The sequence below is a fragment of the Manacus candei genome, unplaced genomic scaffold, assembly GCF_025592945.1.
Source record: "Manacus candei isolate 608988 ecotype Guabito, Panama unplaced genomic scaffold, ASM2559294v1 h1tg000049l, whole genome shotgun sequence".
NCBI classification, from domain to species: Eukaryota; Metazoa; Chordata; class Aves; order Passeriformes; family Pipridae; genus Manacus; species Manacus candei.
The window spans coordinates 30910755-30932135 of record NW_026138097.1 but is presented as its reverse complement, the minus strand read 5'-3'; the positions used below and the strand labels follow the sequence as shown (position 1 = coordinate 30932135).

The 21381-nt window shown below is 37.2% G+C and overlaps 1 protein-coding gene across 1 annotated transcript in view; it reads left to right on the top strand.

The window, feature by feature from the left end:
• Nucleotides 1–21381, top strand: part of ADCY2 (adenylate cyclase 2) — a 215069-nt gene that overhangs the window by 24257 nt on the left and 169431 nt on the right. The window lies entirely within an intron of this gene.

The window sequence follows — 21381 nt, the reverse complement described above, 5'->3', positions numbered from 1 at the left end:
TCGGTGGAGGGCCAGTAATGCATGGCAGGCAAGCTGAGTAAGGAGTTCTGGTCGAAAAAGGTGATGCATTGATTTTATCATGTTAAGACTCTTCCCTACTATAGAATGAAGTACCTTTCCTTTCAAAATGTAAATCCAGTCTCTATCTGTAGAGTTTCATACCAGGGAATGAATTGAAATTAGTTTCTTCTTGTTCCGCTGACAGTGTAGTTACTGTACAACAGTCGCCTTTCCATGTCACCCTCTGACATGTCTAATACTTCCTCAGCCTTTTATACAGGATGTATGTAAGTATGTCATAGCACATTGATATCAATGGGTAAAAAGAGCTCTTAAAGCATGCAGTAGAGGATATAAAAAAAGAGTAATTATACAGCATTATACTAGTCTAATGAATTCTATCATTGCAGGATTTTGGTGTTCAATTCTATTTAATTATAAATATGTTTGCACAGCACAGGCACCAGATGTGTTCCTCCTTCTCTATATTCAGTTACAGCACAGAAAATTACTTCAAGCGGAATTTGACACTTATGGTTTAAAAAAAAAACTATCCAGAGTGATGTGTTTAGAATATATGCTTGATTATTTTAGCTTAAATTCTACTTTTTAAGCTGAATTTAAAGCACTTTTTTGTTTTGTTTTAATGTGTTGATATGGAACGGTTCAGTTCAGGCCTCGGGGCAGTCCTGGTTTACAAGGTGTGGGCAAAGTTTTATGCCCTAGTGTTTATAATGTTGATTTTTTTGATACTGTTGTAGCACCTGAGGTTATCAGTCTGTTGTGTGCTGCGGAGTGAGGGGGGCCTGCACAGTTTCTATGGTTATGGTAATTAGCTCCTATATTAGACCATGGGATGAGCTGCTGGGTTTGCAGAAAGAGAAGAATTGTCTTTTTAAGGAATTACTTTGGGTCTGGTTTCCACATCTTGCTTGGGACCTGCCCTATCTAAAGTCAGTCCTGCCATAAATTACTAATAACATGTTTTGTGGTTAAGCACTGCAAAAAGAAAAAAATAAAAAATTAGATGTTTGAGGAATTCAAGGCAGGTATCATCGAAGTGCCTGCAGCACAGTAGAGTGAGGATGAGTTAATGCTATACCACTGGTTCATGACCTGGAGTTTGGAGAATACTTGACATTTTTTTAAGTTCAAGATTAATCAGACTCTCAGGAATGAGTATCCTGAACAAGGAACCAAATCTTGTAGGAACATGGTTCAGTACCTTGTAGGTGAGTAGTCACCTGAAAAAGGACATGAAGAAAACCAGGAAGGTGATATGAAAAGGGAAGATACTGCCGAGCAGTGATACTGTGCTTTAGGATTACGAGTGACAGAAAAAGAAGAAACCCACAATCCACAACTATATGCCATATTTTCAGTTATATTCAAGGAAGGAGAAGAACAGATGATTTTTATCTTAATGCTTTTTTTAGAGATATATGAAGTCACAGGCTTAGTAGCAAGGCATTTAAGTGTGTTTATCATGTCTGGTGTGGCTATATCTGTATAGAGGACAGGGAAAAGATGAACTATTAGAGGCCTACGAGTTCTTAAAATCAGTAATATAGTAGATTAATTTAATAAAATAGTGTGTGGAGCCTTGGAATCCCCGTTGGCACAACTAATGTGCCATTCTTAAACTTTGCTATGGCGTGGCAGTGCATTGGGATGGTTCGTGGAAAGAGAACTGATTACTGTTATAAATAGGGAATGTATTTTTGAAAAAAGATAAAATTCTTTTTTAGTGCCAAACAGAAGACTAGAAGCACTGGTAGAGGAGATGACCATTGTTAAAGTAACTGTACATGTAGGTGAGGGGAGATGGCAGATAGTGTGACTTCAGAGGGTGTCAGGCGGGAGGAAGATTGCTGGCTGGATTTCTCAGGGAGCTCTCTGGAGAACGTTTGCCTTTATTAGTGCTTTTTACTAGTGATGGGGTGACAGAATGTCACTGATATAATGAAATTTGTCGATGACCCAGTTCAAGGATTTCTAATACAGAGAAATATCACAATGTTATGGGGAAGAAAAGCTTGACCTTGAGAACTGCAGTAATACCAGCAAGATGAAATTTAATAACAGGAAATGTGAGGTATCTGCATTTGGGGAATAACAGAAAAAGTTTCAGCTATAGTCTGAGTTCATCAGTAAAAAATGAGTAAGGACAAGCACAATGAAGAGAGGAAGCATTAGCTGATCACTGGATCATTAGGACATGCATCCAGAAAAGACTCAGTTATGATGGCAAAGTATCCAGCTAAAGATGAATCCTTACCTTGATGATTATCTACATTTCTAGTTACCTTTATTCAAAAAGTTAAACTGAAACTGGAATAAATAGAGAGATCATCAAGCAAGATCACCAGGATAAAGGAGGGTTTTGTGAAAGGAGATGAGAAAAGCTTGTCTTGGGTATAGATCTTCAGAGGAGAAGAATGTTGAGAGTGGTGTGACTGCCATCTACAGATAGTCCATGGTTGCAGGCAGCAGATTTGAGGAGAAGCTACAGAAGATAAAGAATTAGTGACACGTACACACATACACCCCACCCTCCACCCCTCCAAATAAAAATCAGATGGCCATTAATGAAAATTATACTGAAAATTGGAATAAGTCCCATAGCCATCAGGGCACTGAGTTTGTGGAGTGGCTAATATCCTCAGAATAATAAGGATTAAGATAATGAATTGATTTCACAGTGGAATGCTGCCCTTAGCTGAGAGTCATTCAGTGTGTTCAATAACAAGGACATGGACTTTAGTGGTTCAGGAGCATCCTTTGCACTACTGAACATCTGGGAACTATTGAGCTGTTTTAAATTACAATTTACTTTGACCTGTGCCTGAAGTTCATCTAAAAGCTGAAGAGATGCATTTTTATAAAAGTGTGCAGCTTTTTGCTATTTAAATATCTTTTATCCTTCCAGTGTTGTTCTGGAGAAATAGTCTCAAAATTTAAAACATCTGAGAATGCTAATCTTGGTCTGTTTCTTTCTTTAGGCATTCTTTATAACATTTATGAGAGAAGTTTGATGTAATATAGAGTAGAAGAGACTGGATGTGTCTTGGATATTATTGGAAGAACCCTATGAAACCCTTTTTTTTTCCTGCTAGTTTGTTTTTCTTGACGCCATTTCCTGTAGTGATTTTTTCATCTTGGAGGGGATGGTTAAGTACAAAGGCTGAACTGATTGTAGTTTTCATCAAGATATTGCATAGTTTGCATGTGGTATGATACTTGCAGTGCAAGTCATGTGAATGAATTTTGCTAAGGGAAGTGTACATACTGAATTACAATAAAAATGTGAGACATTGCCACTGAATGTGGCAAAATTCTTCCCTTTGATGGGAAGTAACATTTATCAATAAAAATGTTAATGTTTCTGAGAGTCCTGAAATTAAGCAATGCTGATTTTATATATCATCGTATTATTCTGATGTTGCTGAAGTCAAGACACCAAATGACAAATGGAAATGAATAATTTAAACCATTTATATGGCTTCTTATGTGCTTAATAATTGATCTGACATTAGGAAATAAGCATTTAATAATTTCATAATACATATATAGTTAAAAATTACTTGTGTGATAGAGCTAGCAGAGAACCATTAAAGAAACTATCCAGTACTTCTTGCTAGCATGTTTAATTTAGGGAAGCCATGCAAGTTTACCATTCATTGGAAGTTTCACTTAGTCTTTTTCACTCAGAAATGTAACAGTTTACCTGACTTCCAGGAGGGAAGGTTTTGTCATGACACTGTATTAGTCTGTTGGTTTAAGCTCTTTGACCTTGTACACCTCCCTGCCATGGAAAAACATGTACCTTTACAAGGCCATTGGACATAATATTGTATGCTTTTATTTCTGTGAATTAGGTGATGAAAGGGCATATAATCATAGATTCTGACATTTGGTAATTTTTTTGTCTTTTGTTTCAAATCTGATTCAGTTTGCAGGTTTCTACTGAAGTAATAATTTAACTGGTGAGCTGTTGCACAAAGAAAAATGAAATAGATGGTGAAAATTTTTCCTACAAGCTGCATAAGAAGACCTCAATTTTATTGTTTGAGAGTGTTCCCTGTTTCTGTAGCTTTTATAAAGCTGTAGGCATAGTAATAATCTTAGTATTTGGAATGTCAGAGGTTGGCTTCTCTTTTAGTCTAGGAGGAAGGTAACAATGTTCCCCCATGTGCCAGCGGTTTGTAATATTCTGGATGTGCAATGCCTTTCAGTTTCACTTGCTAGGATGCACATCTGCAGAGTTATGCAGATATCAGGAAACATTACCTTAAATTAACTAATATTTGAAAGAAAACTGTATGGTCTGCTGATTTGTTGTTGAGCAAGGTGCTAAGTTTACCTTTTACAAAAGTAAGAGATAAAGAGGTAGAAATACATGTGAAGTGTAGTAAGGCCCATTCAATACGGGTTGCAGAAGATGTAAGTTTCATATATTCATAGAAAAATATAATTTGTAAAATCTATGTAAATTAATTTTTAAAGGTATCTTAAATGCACAAATATAATTATGTCATAGGATTCTGATATTGCATGACTTCACATGTGGTTAAGCTGAGATTTTTAGGAATAATCTATAATTAAAGTGTCAGTTATATAAATAATTATACATTATAAATTGTAAATTCATTGAGAAATAGAAAATAGATGTTCTTTCAAGAGGTTATTTATGTTCATTTAGTGACTTTGTTTTATTTTTCTGTGTAACAGTTTTTTTTATACAAACCAGTGTATGGTGCTTGTTTATTGGGACATAGCTTTGATGTTTATATTGGTTTAATTCAGCAATAGGCTGTCTAGAAAAACACAAAGGAGAAATATAACTGACTAAGATATAGTCAATTCTCAGACAACATTTCAGTGTTGATGAAGGAAAATCCCAGAGGTATTTATCTTTTATGATTCTGCTTCTTCTTTAGGTAATACATGAGACTAATTTGGAGGAGGGCTGAGAACAGGAAGGGCAAGAGGACTTTCAGAAGGCAGGTTTCAAAAGGAGGAGTCTTTCAAAAGGGAACCAGTAACTATTTGGGAGATCCATATCAGGGACAAGGACACAACATCTCCCAGCTTCAGTTTTGCAGAAAAACTAGACCTCCTGGACCAGTGTCACAGGAAAAGAAGCCTTTTCAGTCTGTCGGGGGAAAAAACCCCAAAACCCCACCCTCTGTCCCTCCACATAAATGCATTAACAAGGCTTCAAAAAATAAATAATGTTTTCATGCAATGTGGCATCTGCTGTTGTGCCATTTAGGGAAAAGGTATATTTTTGTTACTACTCCAAAGCTTCATATTGTTTTTATAGCTTAAAATAAACTTGCTGTAAAATAACATATTTATCGGTAGTGTCAATATCTGAAGTTCTTGGACTGTATTGTTATGGAACATCTACTTTGAACAGTTTAGAACTTGACCACATATTAATTATGTTGAATTCTAGATTGCACTTTTCTTATTTGCTTCTTCTACATGCCATTTTAGATAAGTTATATGTTTATGTAAATTCTTTATCTTACTTTTGGGGGCATTATCTTTGCTTAAATTGGCAAACCTGAATCTCTTCTTAAATGTTCTGATTTCTGTAACACTTTACTGATCTGCAAATATCTTTGTTTTCCAAGAATCATAGTGGCAGGGGAAGAGATGACTTAGTAACTACAATCTCCCTGTCTTGTGTCTTCACGTGGCATTGCACAGTAATCTGCATTTTGTACAGTGCACAGTCTCTTTCAACGTTAGTTCTTTCTAGATTTTTTACTTGTTGTAATTACCCAGTATGAGATGCTTTCTGTAATTTATCAGTTTGCACATTTGTAGTATGAATGTCCTTTGACTATTTTCTGTTTGTTTTGGTTATTTCACAATTCCTTTGTATTCTGTTTTCAGCTCTTCCTTTCATACATTTCCTCCCAAGTTTATAACACCTTCTCACATTTACTGTGACAGTTGTTTCTTCTCCCACTTATTAATGAGGACAGCCTTTCCTCAATTCAGTATATTTGTAATCACACTGTATTTTTTGTCTTACAGCCAGCTGTAGTCTTCATAAGAATAGTTTTTGCCTCATTCAATACAGATGAATTTTCATAAATAACAATTTTTAGGTGTCATTATGACAGGGGTAGTCTTGCAAGTTCAAATATTTGAGAGCTCAGTTAGGGTTCTGTTTTATTCTGCTTGACCACACTTGCAGTTCTACCTCTCCCTCGTGTTCCCCCTCCCCCACACAAAAAAAAGGGAAGAAAAAAAATTGCGTGGAAAGGTTTTTTTTTCTTTGTTGGTAATGTAAGCACGCAAAATATTATGACTTTATCTTCCAGATTTGGAAATTATTTTTTTTTTGTTAATTTGGGGTGGAATTGATCCTAAGTAAATGTGGCAGTAAATTTTTCTTTATTATGCTGTTGTTAGCCTAAATCATCAAGGGTTTTTTTTTTGCAAATAATGTCCAGTGATGAAGGAAATGGATTAAACAGTCTCCCGTATAAAAAAGGTTTACATCTAAAAAATCATATTAAATGTACATAAGTCTGAAAACTTCTACTTTCCATAAAACAACAAAAAAAGATCTTATCACTATTAAATGAGGCAGATATTTGAGAAAGTCTTTTTTTTTCCCCATGTGACACTCTGATTATCCATTATGACTACATATGTTATCTAATGATGGTTCCTGTCAGTGTGTACATATTACTTACATGCTTATATAAACAAGTGTAAATCGGTGTTTCAAATGGCTTTCACATAGATGAGGTTACAGTCTTACTAAGGTAGATGTGGATGCCTTTTATTTTCTTTTTGCAGTAACCTGAATTTGTTCAGTATTTAGAAACTTATTTAAGAATATCAATTACCATTTGATGTAGCTAAACTGCCAGGTCTGCTGGATGACCTGGGATATTGACAACGGAAGGAAAGTGTGTGGTCTGAATGACATTAATTTGTATATTAAATTCCATTTAAAGTGTTGGGTTGATGTGCAAAAAAAATTGAGAAAGGTCATGTTTCTTTGGTGAGATGAAGACTAGAAAGAGAAATCCTGATTGATAACAAAGCCCTGAATGCAGAAAAGTGCAATAAATGCATATTGTCATGTGTGAATCATACTTATTTCTATACTATGATTTCCTCTAAATTACCCCAAGAGTTCCATACTCATTGGTGATGTAGGCAGAAGGTTACAGGACATATTTCTCCATAGGGGCTAGCAGAAGAATCTATCCTTTAATACCCCTTAATTCCTTTTCTTCTCATCTCTCCTTGTTTACTTTTAATGACATTTCAGTAAGTACTACTTTTCTCAAACCATATGAACATTTTGGGAACAGCATTTTACAGTGTTGCAGGGACATGTAGTGGCCACTGAAGCCACTGAAGCTACAAAAGGAAAATCTTTCTGAATCCACAGAATTTGCATAATTTCTGTGACTTATTATTTAGCTAGTAGTTGTGATCACAGATTGGTGACTTGCAATCACAGATTGATGACTTCACATAATATAGAAATGCAGAACAAAACAACTTTGCCTCTTGTGCTGTCGCAGACTTTGTATTCTTTTTTATTTACCATGCTGAGCAACCACGTATCATATGGGTTTATAAATAAAATGAGGTTTATTTAGTAAAATGTCAGGTTTCAGTTTTCAGTACTTCTACAATTTTTGTTGCGATTCTTACACCAAGGTTTTCTTGGCTGTTGTTTGAGCTTTTTTTTACCTGTTTTATCAAAACTGAGATGTAACCCTTTGTTCAGGATGGCTGCAGTCTCAGTGAGAGTGGGAGAGGACTGTAGTCAGGACAGAAGCCCAACACCACTGTGTCTGACTTCTGCTGTTTCCATGAGAAGAGATCTGTGTCCGTGGGCAGTTCAGTGTGCAGAGGCTGAGCTGCAGAAACATTGGAGTCGCTGTGTAAAGATGTTAGGGAGGACAGAGGCAAAAACACTGGCCACAACCCTTGGGAATTGATCCTAGGTTCCTAGGGTATCAGTACTGGGAAAAAAGCCATCTAAAAGTGTGAGGAAAACTGTGCACCTCTGCTCCTGCAGTGTGGAGATTTGGACATGCAGGCAAGTAATGGCTTGTGCGAAAGTGGTGCCTGTGGTGTTTTTTCACGCTACTCTGCTGTTTGCCTTCTTTGTAGGAGCTGTGAAAGTTGGTCGCACAGTCCTGGACAATAGATGGTTTCTGGCTAGCAGCATGGATGGAGACTGACTGAAGGGACAGATGAAGAAGGGTTGTGTTAAAACTGTAAAAGAAATACAGCCCTTAGTCATAAGTCAGTGTAAGCAGATGGTAAATAAAAACCCCGGTTGAAAAGGCATGGAGCAGTGTGCATTTTGTTTGTACAGAAGATAGACTTTCAACTCTTGTTATTTGTATACTCAGTGGCCATGGATAGAAATGGGATGGCAAACAACAGGGCTATAAAAACAGGAACAATTTTGAAGTACTGAAGGTCAACAAGATCATGTATTTCAGGCTGCAGTATCTTACTAAATCACATGACTCTACTAAGGTTTCTTGCTGTTAAGGAAATTGTTTCTTCAATACATCATACCATCAAGTATTTTAGTTAGGATATTTTATCTTATATATTTTTAAATATAATTTAACACTTGACATACTAATATTAATATGACTCCCCAGGTGTTTGAAAAAAAATAACACTAGCAAGAGGGGGTGTGTGTTTTGAATAGATTCATTTTAATGCAGAATATGCATGAGGATATCATTCTTTTTAGGCAGGGTCTGTTGTTGAAGTCATGCAATATGAAGTAATACATTAAACTTGTCACAATTTTGGAATATATTTTAAAGCAAAGAGATTTCTGGGCAAAAAGACTTTGTCTAAAAATGTTCTCCTTATGAAATGTAGCTGAAAATGTTATGGCTTCAGTGTCTTACTGGTAATGAAAGCGAAGTTTTTGCTTTTCTGCCAGTTTATTTTCTGTATTTAGTTATACTTGGAATTAAGGGGGGAAAAAGAAGGAAAAAAGGAACATTTACAAATCCAATGTAATGGGGTTTAGTGGTTAATTTTTCAGTGTCCCCTTAAGTGGCAAAGTATAATATTAATTGTTGAACCATATGGTAGCAAAATGAACTCCTAACACTTGTTTAAAACTGCAGTGCTCTAACCCTGCCTTCATCCTGAGCAGTCTTATCCTTGAAATCCTCCAAAAGAAACCATCACCTAAACTGTAACTGCATAGTAGAAGATTCATAGCTGTGTCTATGCAATTAAAATGTTGCTCTAGTTAGATTTCTTATTAGTGTTAAATAAATTGCTACTTTCAAATCCCATTTCTCAGTTCTCAAACTAATGATACTTTGCTAGTGTTATTGTTTTCCTGACTGGAGATATTGAACTATTTCTAGAGTTAGGGCTATACCTTTTTCATAACTGAAGTCCTGAATTAGGGAAAAGGCATCACTGGGCAGCTAGTGGGGTGAGAAACCACAGTAGCACTGGTGCCTGAGCAAACAGAGCTGCCAAGCTGCCTCATGAAAACCCAGGTCCTTGTTATCCAGAAATGTCTTCTACTCCTGAACTCCCACCCCTTTTCCTTGAAAGCTCAAATCTCTCACTCCTCCAACACATCCCAACTCCTATACCCAATTATGCAATATTAAAACATAATCACCACTGATTTGTGAGAAATTCTTCCCTACCCACTGCCTACTGATTTTATGATGGGAAGTCCTATCTGATCTCAAAGGTTTGGAAATCACTGACAGTGGACCTTATCAGCACAGTAAATGAACCCTGCTATAATATTGTAGTTAGCACACTAATGCAGCCTCTGTTACTTGAGTTAATTTAGATATAGCTGAAGCATCTGTTTCGACATGCCTTTCAGTGTGCAGAACCCCCAAAATGGGACAAGCATGATGTGGAACTGCAGTTCTTTCCACCAATGTATCTGGAGTGAAATCTCTTCCAGAACAGCATCTCTGATCCAATCTGTCTGTATCCATCCTCCTAGAAAAAGGTTTTGTTCTGTCCCCAGTCCAGAAAACTGGCTTAAAAGTTGCAAGGAAGAACCCTGTAAGATTGTTCTTGAGTTCTTCATTACGGCTTAAACCTCTTGCAGTGAGAAAACAGCATTGTAAAGGTTGTAATTAGATTACTATAGCTAGAAATTCTCAGGTGATGCATTGCCATTGTCCACTTTGACATTTACATAGTTTTAATATTGACAAAATACCATAGAAGAGCTCAGTTGAGAGTATTTTGCAGTCATTAATCCATTGTGCTTGAGCAAGCATTTTGTCATGATTATCAGAAGATATTTGCATGAATATAGACAAAGATTACATAGGATCTAGCCTCTTCGCTCTCAGAGTAGTGGCTTTTCAGCTTGCTCTAAGAGAAGGGAGAACAGCCAAGGTACCAGCTGGAACAATTCCAATGTTTGGCAGGGCTGAAGTCAAATAGGAGATTTTCCCTGGAGTAACAGGTCTTTCTCCTGAACATTCAAGACTGTTAATAATTTGTAGCCTTTCTGTGTGGTATCTCACACCCCTATTTTGTCTTTTTTTTTTATTTCCTGAATCTTACTATGTTATTTTTTTTTATGTAATGAAACATCTGGTCTTGTGTTCCATGTGCTTATTTTTATTTTAAATATCTGACTTTGGTTAAATTTTTGAAGCTGCATCATGTCCCCATTTGTTTAATAGGTCATCATGAAAGTAATGCTAAGCTGGGATCATTAAAGGGGATATTGTGTGGGATGAGTGCAAAGTTATTTTTAACCACAAGACTGAAGAGCAGTCTTTTCTATACTAGTTCCCCAAAAGACAAGAATGACTCATTTACATTTCAAATGAGATACAGATACCGTCTGTTACCAACTTCATTCAGATTTGTGACGAAGCCTTCAATAGATTGCTTTTGGGTGAATAAAAAAATGACAGATTATTAAATATATCAACAATGTTTGTTCATCTCTGATTACACTCGATTTTCAAGAGATAACGTGGCAAAATTGCATGCCATATTACAATTATTTTTTAAAATGTTTTACTTTTTGTATTTTTATTTTGGCCCTTAAAAACAGTAAGGGGATACAGAAAACCTTTGTTTTCAGAAGCCAAGAACTCTCAGATTCTGCACTTAGTATCTCAGCTTCCCACTTGAGGTGTTTTGATCTGAGAAAGAAACAATTTACCACTTGCAGATTATGAAGTTTAATAAAGTGTCTTCTTTCTTCCCTGGAGTAGTGCACTTTTTGAGGTAATATGGAATAATTAATTACCTTATCTTTTGTATGTTTGTGCAAAAGAAGCAGATTTTTATGGCTAAAAATTACTTTTTTGTGTATACTAATAGTCTTACCTGTAGGAGAACAAATTCAGGTACTTACCACAACAGCTATAATTTTTGTGGAAGTACTGAAAATTCCTCATTGGGTTGTATTTGTGGATTAGTGACCGTAAGAAGCGTTTACCTCAGATTTTTCAGGGAGCCCTTGCAAATCAGAATCGATTACCTGTCACAGTGGCATTTTGGCAACGTCCTACTTTATTGCAGTTCAGTAGTGGCATCAAACCTCCAAGGACCACTTAAAAATGGATAAAGGTAATGCTGTAGACAGTGTTCCTGTCAGGTGTTGATTTGGGAGAATATGCAAGGTGGCAAGCCTAGAGAAAGGAGGAAGTGGGAAAGAGCCTGCAAAGGTGGTGTGGAACAGGCTGAGGAAGGACCCTGCGGTGCTGTTGGAGCTTGGGCAGTGTTGATGACCTGGTGGTGGTGTCATACAACTGGTGCTGCCACCGTTTGCCTACCAGTCCGCAGACCAGGAGCCAGCCCAGGCAACTCTTCCAGTTGTACGAGCCTTTGTGGCTGCATAAGAGATGTGTTTGTGGTGTTGTCTGAAATAATTAAATAGAAGACATAAGAAAGAAATCGGAGCATTCCCATTTGGATGAGGTTATCAAAGGTGTGATTGCTCACCTGCAGCATAGTTCTGCCAGTAGCAGGACATGGAAATTAACAAACTAGGTAACTCAGTGGCTTGTGTCAGGCACACCTGTGCAGCTGGTTATTTGGAGGATGGCTGTACTCCATATGTGTACTCCATGTGAGATGAACTAGATATGGGGAAGGCAGTGGGTTTTAGGTCAAAGGAGGTTGTAACAAGGTGGGGGTCTGTCTCTTCTCCCAAGTGACAAGTGATGGGACAAGAGGAAATGGCCTCAAGTTGCACTAGGGGACGTTTAGAATGGATATCAGGAAAAATTTCTTCACTCATAGGGTTGTCAACTGCTGGAAGAGACTACTGAGAGAAGTGGTGGAATCTCCATCCCTCTACATCCACATGTAGATGTGGCACTTAGGGACATGGTTTAGTGGTAGAGTTTAATGTGCTGGGCTAATGGTTTGACTTGATGGTCTTGGAGGTCTTTTCCAACCTAAACAATTCCGTGATAATTAGCTTCTGTGCCATCAGCACAATGAGAAAAGGAAGAGTGTTTTATTGGCAGCAATATTTGAATTGTTATCTGGACCAAGAAATGGGATACCTTTGTTGAATGAGGATGTGCAGAGATGGATGTTTGGCTGCAGTCTCTGCCAAACAGGAGACCAGATGTGTTCTCCTCCTCTGTGCCCCCCTATGCAGTAGGCAGGCTGTGTGCTGTACCAGCCCTCAGTGCTGTGAGGGAGCATTGTGTGGTTTGCTCAGTGTTGGCTCACAGGAGTGCTGAGGGCTGCTGGCTGCTCTGCATGGTGACCCAGGGGCATAGTGGGGAAGGGGCCACAGGGCATGGCAGGGAGTGGTGATGGGGATCCTGGTGTTCGTATTTCTAGTGGAGGAAACCTTAAGTAGGATTTATAGCAGTAGGTGCTCAATCTAAAGATATTACAGTGAGAGAAGAGCACACATTTCTGGAGCTGTTTTGCTGCCTCTCTGTATTACCAGCACTGATCAGTTTTCACTGCTGGTGGAGAGAGCACTGGGCTATGGAGAGTGGGTGGAATGCTCGGAATGTGGGCATTGACATGTGTAGCAACCTACAGAATGTATTTCTGCTTAGTTTTGGTTACACTGAAGGTTTCCCTCACAGGATCCAGGCTATGACATTGACACCTAAAAAAATTGCGCAAATGAATATGTCCATTATAGTGTTGGTGAATGTAAGGATAATATAAAATCATTCTACAGTGTGAAAGCATTGAATTTATTTGTTCATCTGCCTTCGTGTGATACTGGATAGGGATGATAATAAACACAGAAGTAACCATATGCATGGAATAATACATAGAGGTTTGGACACTGCTCCTGTCGGATGCCTCAGAGCCTTAACTTCGAGCGTACTTTGTGAATATAGTCTTCATATAGATACACTTTCTGTTTTCAGCTGCAACAAAAGTCTAAATGAATACGCACATTATTTTGTATTATATGGTCCCCAGAACATGGGCATAGATACATGATTTATCTATCTGTCTGTCTATCTGTCTAACTATTTATCTATCTGTCTATCTGTCTGTCTCTACTTGATTGGAGCTTCAGAAATTTCTTTCATCTCAAGGGCAGGAAAGGGTTTCAGATGGAAACACAATAATGAATTGCCAGTCAATGTACAGTTTTCCTGCCAGTGCCATATAAAGAAAATACTTGCTTTACTAGAGGTGATCTCTTTTTTTAAGTAGAAAAGATGGAGGAAATTAGCATATATTTTACGTTTATTGTCAGAGGTGTATGATTGCAAGGAACAAATTAAAGTAACAACAGAGAGAAATGTCTTCTTTAAATGTGAAAAAAAATGGATTATGTAAATGGTATTTGGGTAATGCAGTTTCTTCCCCCATACTGACACTTCAAAGAGCTACCACCAGCACTGCAGGATAAATGGGATGAAGTAGGCACATATTCAGATCTTCCTCCACCCACTGCACCCCGCTTCACTGTTTTTAAATGTTCATTTGAGTACTTTTGAATTCTCATTTTCATCACTGAACAAATCTAAATCCAGTCCAGGAACTACTTTCAAGATAGCACATCATAAATCAATCTGGAAACATCCTAATAGTTATGCTGCTGTAAAATCAGTGTAATGTAGACTAGAATAATATTTTGCATGTCTTTCAGTTGTGTTTGGTTAGTTGATTTACCTATGTGAAAGAAATAACACTTTGTAGAGTCTTGCTGTTGTGCTGCCTTATGTAACGGTGTCTGAATTGCTGCAGAAGTGACAGTGTCTGATGCAGGAGGAAAGCAGCTGATGTTCCAGATGCCAATCTGAGTGTATATTTGTAGTGTATAGAAATGTGTTTCAAAAGCTCTGGATCAGGGGTATTAAAGCATTCCTGTTTGAATGCCTCATCTGGCAACAGCAGCAGCAGCTAGGAACCTGGAGGTTTATATGCTATTTGCTGTTTGGGAACCTTGTTCTAGATTTGTCAGGAGTTCAGCAGATGAAAAATTAAGAGTGAATACTCATTTTGATTTTGTAGTCATATTCTCATTGGGGAAATACACCTGTCCTTGTTCTGTGCTACTTTAAAAATAAAGTATATAGAATCTGTTTTAAAAAACCCATTTGAAAATAGTGTCAGGAAAAACAAACCAGTCAGAGCTTTCAGTAATTCTAAACTAAGTAGCAACCTAAAATACTAGATGTATTCTGTGTAGCAGAATTTTCACTGTCCATAAGTCGTGTGTCATTTAAAGTGTGGAATATTGCTTTTCCCATATTTCCCAATTGTAATTGCTGCTCCCTCTGTCACTACAAGCATGATGGATTAACAGGTATCTTTAGTATTTACAGACTTATTTCTCTGCCACGAATTTTTCCTAGCCTCCTAAGAGAAGAATGCAGAATGTTTAGGAGGTTGGGAAAAATTTCTGATTCCCCTTATCTTGACCACTGTTGCCTGAGGTGATGTCAGAAGTTGAGGCTTTGCAATTGCTCCTTAGCTACTGGATGCTATTGGAAGGCTTTCCTGCCAGAGAGCTATCTGGTTTACAGTTTTTAAGTAAAAGCTGCACTCTGACATCATAGATCAGAATTCTTAAGTCATACATAAAGTTCATTACAAATGATCCATAGTGTTTATTTTAGGGGGAAAAAAACCCCCAACCCGCAAACTAGACAGAAATTATGACTTTGAATGAGAACCAGGCGTGGTTGGTTTCCTTTTTTTTTGCTGTTTTCTGGGTTTGTCCTCTGTAGCTGCTCCCTTGTGTCACCCACTTGTATCTGTGTGAGTAGCACATACACTTTATTATAAAACGTTTTATTTATTTATTTATTATAAATGTTTTATGGATCATGACTTTTATCTGTGCATCCACTTGATTATTTTACCTAATGATAAAAAATAGTAAACCCAACCATTCAAAAAGCTTTGTGTTATGTGATGTATTGAGTTTCCTATTTTAGCAGGACAGGTGACATTTTCCTCCAGATAACTTGGTCAGTAATGAAAAACAGGGCTGCCAAGGAATGATTTATTTGATAGCCAACTTTTATCTTAAAAAATGCAGAGAGAAAACAATCTCAGAACCTGCCAGTAAGTCTGAAGGTTAAACAATTATTCTGTCTAACATTTCTGACTGATTTTAAATATCAGTTTTTAGAGGAAAACAGGACTGCAGATATCATTTGAAGCTGATTTTAGAATGCCAATCTTAAAATAGAGTTGTTCCCAGGCACTTGTGGGAGGTTTTTGTGCATTCAGAGTTTTGAATTGTTTAGAGAAATCATATGGGTCACTGACTTACCTGAATTTATGTATGTTCTTTTGTAAAACTGAGAGACCAAATCTCTCTTAAGATGGTAGCCTACCTGTCTTCCAAACCCCAACCAACTAAGGACTGAATTCCTCTGTAACAAAAGATCAGTGTAAAATATGACTGACTTTGAAGTAGATATTCTACCTTGTATTTAAATTCATGTTGCATGAGCACTGAAGGCCAGACACCAAGTGATGTTTAGACTGATATACTGCTGTAGCCTTGTTAAGTGAATACCATACTGGAAAGTGCTGAACTAGAAATGAGAGTCATTAGTCTTGAAAACAGGGTCAGTGAAAGAAGTTATGCCAACAGCAAACATTTATAGGAGACAGGCATCTTTTCATTCACCATGGGCAGCAGCAATCCAGACAGCAAAATAAACAGAGAGAACTGTGTTAGCGCTTCATGTGAGTCTGGATAAGACTGACTGTTGCTAGTATATATTGATTTAAATCTAGAGGACGCTGAAGGAACAAGAAAACAACCAGGACTGATGAGGAGGCTATTTTAGAACTCTTTATGAATAATTCAGTAACATAATTTTATTTCCATCTGAGTGATTGATAATTGCAAATTTTTCATGAAAACTCTCATGTTATTGATATGCAGAAATGTTATGCCTATGCTTTTCTTCTGGACAAATACTTCCATGCCTCATTTTGCTCAAGTTTATGTTATAATCAGCATGGCTTTTAATCCCTGTATAAAGAGTAGAAGATTACTTATGCATAGGTCTTTCCAAAACCCAGAAATGGGCTGAGCAGAGTTTGAAATTTTAAAATATGATCTCGGTGTTATTTTCCCATATGTAATCAGCTCCTGAAGTTGCTAGGGGATGCTTCACAGTAGGGAATGAATTTGTTCTCTACAATTGCCAATAGGTGAGTAATGGCTTCATGAGATAAACCATCCCTATAAATATATTGCCTGTACAGTAGAGATGTCTGGGAGCTTTCTGCAAGGCACTAGATCTTCCTGTTCTCCTAGGAAAGCCTATAAAAGAGGTTTCTCATTTCAAAACAATTATTATCTTGCAAAATATGGCTTCTAAAGAGAATATTCTCAAGAAATTTTATGTATAAATTTATAGTTTCTTGATTCATTTGCAGGCTAGCATAAGGGCTAAGAGAAAAACTCGTTTTCCACAGGAACATCTCAAGATGGATTACTTAACGGAAAACAATCCTTTTTGCCTGATTCAGGCAAAGAGTTGAGCTTTGCTTTTCTTTTATTTAAAAGAAGACCAATCTGTGTGTTACAGATTTTTGTTACCTATTTTTTGTCAGTGTTGAAAAATAAGTGCTACATGGCATCAGTCCTACTGAGAAATGGGATCACAACTGACATTAGTAATGGAAGGGAAGCAGAAGTGTAGCAGGTGTCAGTACCGTATTGATCTTAAGGATATCATTGCTTGAATTATGTTGAAAATAGAGTTTTTAATATTTTCAGTAGATGTGGAGTTAATTTTTTCCAGATTTGGGTGGAATAAATTGGTAAACAGCTGTTTTTCTTAGGTGAGAAGGAGGTTTCGTATGATTAAAGGTAGTCAAGTTGTTGTAATATTTTCTCTCTGGTCTGTAGGGTACTTACAAATAATACTTCTCCACATGGATGTCCCTGGCTAGCTGGTATGGTAGAGCTGGCTGCAGGTGTGTTCCTGCTTGATGATGAGCTATCATCTTTTCCTGTCCCTTAAACCCTTTCCCTCCTATGTGGCCTACTGGGTCCTTCTGTGTTTGAAACATTTCGTAAAGTCTTTCATCTTTGAGAAGTCAGAGTTTCATTTTGACAGCAGGTTGAGTCTACCAGCAGGTTAGCAGTATTATGTAGTTCAGGTTGTTAAAAGCTCTTTTGAGGCTACTTTCCCTGTTGCTGACAAATGACTGGCCATTGTGACATTGCCTAACAGTTTCTTAAATGGTCTTTGCCATTTCTTTTCTTAGGAAGAAGGACTCAGAGAAAGAGAAAGAGAGAGAAACAGAGAAAGCAAGTCAACCTTTATATAGTTTAGGTCTGAGAGACTTTATCTTATTACCCTGTGGTACACATTGTCAGTCTGATACCCACGACTGAGTTCTGGCCAAATGGCACGATTTGATGAGACCTGGGTGCATTTTGTTCTTTCTACATTGCCATTTCCTATGGAAAGAAATTCAGACACATGGGGAAGGGGGGAACTGCGTTGTGCTCTACCAGGAGGAATTGGTTTATCTTCCTAGGTAGTGTGAAGGCTCTGGGGACACATCTTTTCTGCCCAGCATGGTGACTTTCACACAGGTGTACGCTGTGCATGTCCAGTAGCTTGTTTTCCAGATGGGCTGCTTGAGCTCTGTCTTCAGAGTTCATACTGTAATCCGAGAAGTCATTTTCAGAGGTAGGGAGATACTGCTTTCCTTCAGTGGAAGATAGCACCAGAAAGGGGAAAAAACCCTCACAGTGTGGAACATTTACACTGTTGGGGAGAAAGATAAAAGACAAGTGGAAAAAAGGTGTGGGGTTTTTTACAAATAAATGAAGTAAAAGGCAAATTTAGAAGGAGGAAACCATGTAAGCATTTTTAATTTTTGTGTCCTAGGATTCTCAGTTAATGAGTCATAGACTCTAGCATCAGACAATCCTAGCTTTCACCTAAGAAGAATAAATTTATGGCCTTAATGACTACAGATAGAAGAACTAGGACAGTACAGGGTGTAATCTTCATGTGAGTAAACCAGAAATCAGGCAGAAAGTAGTCTTTTTCTGTCTGAAGCAAAGCCAATCTGAATTCTTTTTTTCTTTGTTTTCTGTTTGTGTGTGGGGGTTTTTTTGTTGGTTTTTTTGGTTTTTTTTGGGGTTTTTTTTTTGTTGTTGTTGTTTTTTGTGTGTGTGTGTGTGTTTCTTTGTGTATGTGTGCTTTTTTTGTTTGACCTTTTTTTTGTTGTTGGGTTTTTTGTTTTGTTTTTTGTTTGTTTTTTTTGTGACTGCTTGAGACACAGTACAGCAATAAGAGATAAACTTTGGTTTGGCAGCAGAAAGATTTGTGGGAACAGTGCTGAGCCTCAAGATGCAAGGACACTTCAATAACATGCTTAGGAAAGGACAGTTTGAGAAGTAATCAGGATGTGCAAAAAGAGCCCAGTCTTTTAATGAGAAAAAACACTTTCCAAAACGCCCCAAGAAATGGGACCAGTTTCCCTTCTAAATGAAATTTCACCCTCTTTGAGAAGTCTTTTTTAATAGCACAGACTTACTAAGCATACTAGTACAACTCTACTGCCACACAAGCAAAACTGTAAGTTGGATGGATGTATGAAAAGGTCTATTTAACTCCCTACCCTGTGAACAAGCAACCATGCCATTACATTGTTCATCCTTTTCCCACCTTTCATAAAACAGTACAAAACATAAAGAATTGCATCAAAAAGAGAAGATGGTGGCATGCAGCATGTTTAACCAAACTCCACAGTAGTTAGTGATTTGTCTTTACTTCAAAAGTAAATCAGCACAGAATTTTTCTTGGTTGCCATAAGTTCTAGGTAAGACCTTGTCTCAGGAGTGGAAGTAAAGGAATATTTTCATTGGAATGAATTTGTTCTTGGCAGAGATGAATAGGGAACTTGCTGGCAGAATGAGTAATTCTGAATGCTGCACTGCATCTTAGCTTCTTATTCCTGGAAGATATATATGGGAGACAGCAATCTAAAAAGGAAGGATCAATAGAATTTTGCATCACATTATCACTCTTTTTTTAAGGAAAATTACAGTGAGATTTCATTAACGAACAGGACTACTGCAATACCTTGATATTTGTGTTAAGAAGACATTTTGCCAGACTTGATTCTTCTTGCGTATCAGTAGTAGCAGGCAGCTGCTCTAGCCTCAGTAATGCAAGCATTCACAAAGTCAGAGTAAATAAGGAAAAGAATTGGATTGTCCAGAGGATCCTTTTCACTCCAGTGAGCAGTGTCTTCTTTCAGCAATACAAATGCACTGTAATATTCTTATTGCACTCACAAGATGATATCCCAGAAAAGGCAGTTTTGCAGGTTGTCTGGTTTTCCTTGCATACATTAGTTTGGGAATATGCTATGAAAGAGGACTGAGGGCTCAGTGACGTGAATTTTATACAGCTGCTGTTGAAATGTAAATACACCACTGAACTGGCAGCATTTGGTATGCTGCTGCTCTTACTCCCCCTGAGGAATGAATATGATTGCATTCATGAAGGTGGAGTGATGACCCTCAAAATTGTTTTGCTCCCCTACTTCTGGCTTCTTTCTCTGTTCACTGCTGAAGGCTCTTTATCTCTCCACGCATCTAGTCTTGCAGTTTGTATGAAGGGGATCTTTTTTCTGCACAACTCCAGCCCTGGGTTTTAATACAGCTTCTTGTATTATTTAGGCTTGCTAGATTTTTTGAACAGGGAAGTACATCAGAAAGCAGATATGACAGACTAGATATACTGTAGCAGTGTCTTCTTGTCACTGTTCTCATTCTTTTCTGAGAAAAACTGTTAAATGTGGTCCTAGAGAAAGCCAAAAAAGAGAAAAAGATATTTGATTTGTTTAAACAGTATAGCTGCCCAATTCAAAGCCAACACCTGTCTTAAATAAGGCTTTGAAGAAGTAAATTACTGTTAAACGGTTTAAATAAGAACAGGAAAGAAACCACATTATGTGCTGCTGGTAACTAATCATACCACAACACAATGTGTCATTTCTCTGGAAGTATTTTTAATTGTGCCAAATGACCTGGTATTCTGAAATCAATGTGTCTGTTTATCCTTGCTTTGCAAATCAAAAAAAAAAAAAAAAAAGAAAAGGATTGAGAAAGGTGTAACAGAGAGAAGGCTGAAGAGCTCAATTTACTATTCCTAAGGAATTTCAGCTACCTTTCTAACATTATTACCTTACGATAATTCTTATGATTTTTCTTCAAGATTTCAATGTTTGGAGTATAAAATGAAAATTCAGGAATCAAAGTACAAATCTTAAGTGATTTGAAAGTTCTTGTAAAAAAACTTAGATTTCATAGAGGAAAATTAAAAGAAGAATCCTTTTAATAAAAGCAGAATCTCTTTGAGGCTTTTGTTTGACATATAAGCTAGCATTTCAAGAGCGTATTATTATTGAGTGGAGATGTTGGTCCAGATTTAAAGTGGACACTTTAAATCAAAAAGCTATTTACTACCCCCATTAAAAAATAGTGACCATTGATTTACACATTTAATAAAAGGAAAATAACTAACGCATCAATTGGTAGCTAAGGAACAGGCCTGAAATCTGAGACAGTTTTCTGGCAGTACATTAATTATTATTTTTCCATTACCTCCCCAGAGGATGGAATTAATGACATATCAGGCAGTGTGAAGTGTTTTATTTCTAAGGTCAGTGGACCTACTTATGTGTCCAAGGGAAGTGCTTAAAACAGCACATTTTAGTTTTTCCAAGGGAAGCCTTTAAAGGGGCAATGCCATTAAAAAAAAAACAACAAAGTTTTAAATTATTTTCTTAGTTTATTATTGATGTAATCAAATGGACTTAGTTTTGTAAACAATGGAATTTTTATCTGGAATTTCATTTCCTTATTTACTAAGGTCTAAGGAAAAATCTGAAAGTCCGTTTGGT